This window comes from Callospermophilus lateralis, chromosome 13 (assembly GCF_048772815.1).
Source record: "Callospermophilus lateralis isolate mCalLat2 chromosome 13, mCalLat2.hap1, whole genome shotgun sequence".
Classification (NCBI taxonomy): Eukaryota; Metazoa; Chordata; class Mammalia; order Rodentia; family Sciuridae; genus Callospermophilus; species Callospermophilus lateralis.
In genome coordinates this window covers 50,696,769-50,702,854 of record NC_135317.1, presented here as the reverse complement: position 1 = coordinate 50,702,854, position 6,086 = coordinate 50,696,769, and the positions used below count along the sequence as shown (strand labels likewise).

At 40.5% G+C, this 6,086-nt stretch overlaps 1 pseudogene; it reads right to left on the bottom strand.

Annotated features, from left to right (window-relative positions):
* Positions 1-2,400: 2,400 nt before the first annotated feature.
* LOC143379307 (small ribosomal subunit protein eS27 pseudogene) lies at positions 2,401-2,652 on the bottom strand (annotated as a pseudogene).
* Positions 2,653-6,086: the final 3,434 nt, after the last annotated feature.

Genomic DNA, 6,086 nt, shown 5'->3' with positions numbered 1-6,086 from the left:
CTTCTAATAGGTCTCATTTTGTATAGCATTCCCTCCTCCTGGGTCAAGGACAGAAGAACTGGTTTCATTATTTGGCTCATTAATTAGGTAAATATACTCAAAGATAATACACCTCTACTCTGTCTACTTAGAGAACTCAACTATGTTCACTAGCCAATACCCCACACTGTATTTGAAACCTTTTAAGTTAAGAGGTTAAACTTAAAAGGTTTCAAATACAGTTTGGGGTATTGGCTATATATCTCCCTGGCTTCAGTCACAAATTTAAAGAACCTGCTGAAATTCACACCACATCTCTGCCTATCCAAAACCAGCTTCTAGTGTATTTCTATCGTTCTGCCAGTATCCCAGGTAGTAACACCCTGACCATTGTCCTCTCCTTTTCCTACCACAGGTGCTTTCCTCTGGTCAGTTACCAAAGCAGATAGGTTTACCTTCATATGCTCCCCATTTGTCTCTGTATTCTCATAGCTATGACTGTCACAACCTTCTAACAAGTTCTCTGCCCCTAGTGTCTTGCATTTTCAATTCCTGAGCACCCATCTTTAATAGGTTTAATCTTCTGAAACAACTCCTTACGGAGTAATGAGAATATAACTTAGTACACGTTTAATGCTTCCATTTACCAGGCACATTGTGTATATTTTCAAGTCTTTCCATTTAAATATCTTCAAATGTCCTATGGAATAACAATTACCATCCCTACTGAACAGAGAAGTAAGTGGAGTCACTGAAGAGTAACTTATCCAAAGTTGCATAATAGTATGTGGCAGTTAAAATCATGCAATCTTCAAGGCTGCAGTCTGAGTACTTAGCCATATCTTTCTTCTGTATATCCACCTTCCTCTTCCATTTGCTCAAACATGTCTTTTTATTATGTATAAAATAAAGGTTTTGGGGGCTGGGTTGTGGCTCAGTGATAGAGCACTTGCCTAGTATGTGTGAGGCACTGGGTTCGATCCTCAGCACCATAAAAAAATAAAAAAGTAAGGATATTGCATCCATGTATAACTAAAAATATTTATGAAAAAGGTTTTGACCTGTGTCCATCATCCTCTAGATAATTAGTTTCTACATACTTCCTTTAATGTTTCTGCCTCCTTTTCTCTATATGTTCCAGCCCCTCTAGCAAAACTGGTAGTCACCTGTTGTTATTTGTCTCTTATGCATTGTCATATCTCCCATATTACACTGTTAAAATCTGGAATAGGAACCACGTGTTTGTCTAACACTTTTCTACATAAGGCAGTGGACTATTATGGCTGTTTTGTGTGAAAACGTACTGGATATTCTCATGTGATCCTCCCTAAAATCTTCTAATCCAGACATTGCCCCAAATGGTCAGTAACTTGTTAAGAAAAAAATGTGCTATTTGGTTTTTCCTTTCCATAAACATTGTGCTCCAATAGCAGTAGCGAGAGAAAATAGAGGATGATGTAGGAAGATGAGTAAGACATGATTCCCTTCTCTCCACATGCTCACGTTATAGTAGGAAGAAAAAGATACAAACAATTAGGGAGCACCATGGCAAGTTCTATGAACAAGACCAGTCTGGAGCTCAAGGAAATACCAAATAGGAATGTTTAGTCCAGGGGATCCAGAGGAGCTCCACAGAGGAGCGATGCTTGACCAGAGCTTAGATGGATGAGTAGAAGTTGACCAGGTAGTTGATGTTGACCCAGTGGTTGAAATCATTCCAAGCAGAGGGATTTACATGTACAATGGCTCTGAGGCATGCCAGTACCTGGAATACTTGAGGAAGAAGGAATAGTTCAGTGTACCTGGAAAAAAAGACTACTTTAGTGGTGAAAGACAGAGTTCAGATTATTGGAAAATTGGGTGGAAGTTGAGTCTATAAGTTTGAAATTTATAGGAACTGAGAGGTGACTGATAGATTTTTTTTCAGGGAAAAGCGATGCCAAGATTGTTTTATAAATGGAGGCAACAAGAGAAATGGACAGGAAACACGTGTGAGACTGGAAATGGATCAGCAATAGCTAAAGATGAAAGATGATGAGAGACTAAAGAGTGAGGATGCAGGGGAGAGAAAAGGTTCAGGAGATATGAGCTAGAGCCTGTGTAACTGGACACAGAGAATGAGAACTTCGGCAGCATAATGGACTCATGGCATTTGTGCCCTTTGGAGACTAACCTTTCTCTTTTGTTTCCCTTTCTTGTTTTGTGATATATTTTAAAAGGCCCTCTCTGTGATTCTGATACACTCTAACCAGTGCTATAGAAAGATATTACAGAGGCTGAACAGAGAAATGTCCAGTCCTATGTTGCATTTCTTATTCAACAGATATGAGGCCCAAGCATGTGATATCTTTTTTCTTTTTTTTTAATATCCAAAATGTGTTTATTGGTATGTTTTCCCAATCATCTTGATTCAGGCTGCTTTTAGTGCTGCTTCCTTCTGAAGGAACATCCTTCTGTAAGTCTTACTTTCCCTCCTGTAGGCTGGCAGAGAACAGTGGAGCAGCCAACACACAAAACTACTCTTTGTGCATGGCTAAAAGCTGTGATGATTTTATAGCATCCTGGGCATTTCACATCCATGAAATAGGAATTGGGGCTCTGCACCAGGCACCACTTCTTGTGTTTCCTCTTCTCTTCTGGAGAGGGATGAAGGAGATTTTTTGCGAGAAGCATGTTCTGGTGGGGAGGTCATCACCGCCGGAAAGGCAAGCATATGATTTCCAATGAGTTCCCAGGTAATACTGATGCTGCTGGTCCAGGGACCAGACTTTAAGAAGCACTGCTTTATAGCACTGACAATGGCCATTTCCTTCCTAAAAATCTCCTTTCTTGGCATTCTATGCCATCATTTTTCTGCAGACCCACCTCTTATACTGGGAAAACCTGGGGACAAGAATATAAACTGAGGCCTATATATTCTATGTGTACTGTTTTAAAATTTATGGTTAAAACTAACCATCTCCTAGGGTTTCACACTGAATTATGGCCCATGAACATTGGGCCTTAGGCCTCCCAACCTTGTTTTGTGCTGCATTTGATGGCCTCTTTCACAAGCAACAAGACACCCAGCCTGCTATTCAAGCTTCCTGCACCCCTACCTCATACACTATCTTAGACAAAAGGATTGGCCCTTGGAAGGACAACCAGAGGCTGAGGCCCAAGTAAGGCCCTTGACACAGGCTTAGATCAATTGATTGGAAATTCCAGGAGCCTAGGACATAAAGCTTTGACTACAGGGGGTTGCCCATGATGCTGGTGGTATATTCCCTTGGTCCTGGGGCTCATCTCCCTGTGGGAAAGGGTACAGCTGGAAGAAGGATGGGAGAGAACAGGGGCATGTGAAGGTCATGGTCAGGGTGCCCTATGGCCTTGAGATAAGAGTAGTTCAATTTTTTTGGTTTGTTTTTTCTCTTTTATAGTAATGAAGGTTGAGCCTAGAGGCACTCTACCACTTAGCTACATCCCCAACCCTTTTTATTTTGAGACAGGTTCTCACTAAGTTGCTTAGGCTGGCCTTGAACTTGGGCTATTCCTGCCTCAGCCTCCCAAATTGCTAAGATTACAGTCATGCACTATCACACCCAAATAGGACCATGAACTTTCCTAACCATTCTGGCTGCTCCTGCTCAGTTTCTGTCTTTGGTTGCTCCTATTTACCTCTGCTTCTTGCCCCTCAAATTCTTGTTCTCCCCAGGATTCTTACCTTCTACACCTGAGGCTCTTAATCTGAGAGGTGTCTATGGATGAACTTCAGTAAAATATGTGAACCCATGAAAAAGTATGCAAAATCTTCAGATTCTGAGTGTATATTTTTCCAAGACGAAAAATCAAATCACTTTCAGTATTTTCTCAAAGGGGTTTGTGATATCAAACACCTCCCAAAAAGATTAAGAACCCCTGTAATAGAGACTCTGTTTAGATTTCATTTTTAGGTATTTTTTTATGATTCTCAAAACTATTGTTCATGGGCCTCTGTTTTTATTCTAAGGAGACATCAACCTCTCCCAAGAACCTCAGACTGGAGATTAAGTTGACTATTTGGCCTTTCTTAATCAGTATCTTAGATACATCTCATTATGAAATTGAAAACTGAATCTATTGTCTCCCCTAAACATGTTATGTTTTTCCTATGTCCCCTATTTCATTGCATTGCCTCAGAAAACACCCAGTTGCATAAATCCAAAATCTATCAGTCATCCTCACCCTCTCTTTCTTTAATATCCCCACTTTCAATGGGTCCAAAATCTACTCTAATTTTTTCTCAAAATCAATCCCATCTCTTTCCTCAAAATTGCCACTATACCAAATTCCATAAGAATGACTTGATCCCTCACTCCAAGAAGATTTGAGGGCTTAAAGATTGGTACTGTTTCCTACTCCTTGCATAGCATGGGATGCAAAGAGGACCTAAAAGTCAAGGTGAAGAAACCAACTTTAGACTACCAATCAGAATTGGTCAAGGATTTTCTACACCATAACTAAAACTAAATCAATGATGAACTTTTATAATTAGATGCAGTGATACATTTAAGCACCTTTCTTCAATTTGATTTTTTGTAGTCTCTTCAATACTGTGAAATTTTCAGCACTCACAGTTCTCAAAAGGTATTGCTCCCAGGTTGAGCTCATAAAAGGAGCATTAATACATGGAGGAAAAAAATCCATGTAGATGATGTCGGGATTGTTTGTTTTTCATCTTAAAGCTGGTTTTAATTGTTCTAAAATGAAGGTAGATGCAGTGGACAAAATAACATCTTATATGAAAAGCTTTGGGGGAATTGTTGGGAAAAGGTATAATGGCAGCTATACCCCAAAAAAACCCCAACATGGCGCCTGAGGAGCTTCTCTTCCTGCCTCTCCCTTTCCTGCAGGCGCCAATTTCAAATCTCACTGGCAGGAAACCTTAGCCCCAATAAGAACTAATTTCGTGGGCTCCAGAACTGACATCTGGAAGAACTTACCAATAAACGAGTGACCGGTCATTTACCTAAGCCCTGTCACCTCTCCTTAGATCTATATAAGCCCACAGCCTTTTGTAATAAAGTGGAACTCTCCCCAGCAAAGTGTCTTGCATGGAGGAATTCTTTCAGGAATACCATGCCTGAATAGTGTCCTCAAGAGAAAAAAAAAGACATGATCATTTTGGTCCATTAAAAACTTGTCTGCTCGGAAGTCTTTGAACTTATGTAGAAGATAAGTCGCACTTAGAAACTGTATTCTTAATATTAGGTACAAATACTATTTTTTAAATTTTTTTTAGTTGTCAATGAACTTAATTTTTTTTATTTTATGCCATTATACGTGTCCTCTTTTTTTGCATTACAATTCTTAATACACATACATACCACAATGCGGTGCTGAGAATCGAACCCAGCCTCACACATGCTAAGCAAGTGCTCTACCACTGAGACCAAATACAACCCCAGCCCCGGACACTATTTTTAGAAGCAACTACACCAAGAGGTCTGAATTTACTACAGAGTGTTCTGTGAAAAATATGGCCTCTTGCCAAGTTATTGTGACACCAGTTACAATTCTCAAAACCTGTGGACCGAGAACTGGTCTGGGAATAGTGGTTTGTAAGTCAAGGAATGTCATCTAGATTTCCCACATTTTACAAATGGTGAAAGGAAACCTAAAAATAAAAGTATTTCCCGAAGGTTGCAGTCAAAAATAGAATTTTTTGTTCATGAGTTCAAATATCAACTGGACACAAGGCCAGCAAAGCTAAGTGAGATAATCAACCAGCTTTTTCGACCTCTATCTACTTACCCCACAGGAAATTTGTGAGCGCAGCAGTAAACGTTTGGCAAATGTCGGGGCTTCTCTGCGGCAATTCTTAGCCTCCACCTCGTGGAAACGAGAAAATGCAGTTATGAAGAACTACATCATTCAGTTCTTACAAAGGTGAAGAACTGAGTTTGGACCGCGAATAAAAATATTGTAAAGGCATCCTGACGCTGGGGGGCGCCAGACTCTGTTTTACAGGGTCCATCGAAGCACTTCACGGAAGTTTCGGTGCCCTCAACAAAGAGGGCGCCCGGTGACGTAGGCAAGTCAGATTGCTCTGCGCCGGGGCCGCGTTTCCTTCGCTCCCCTGGTATTCG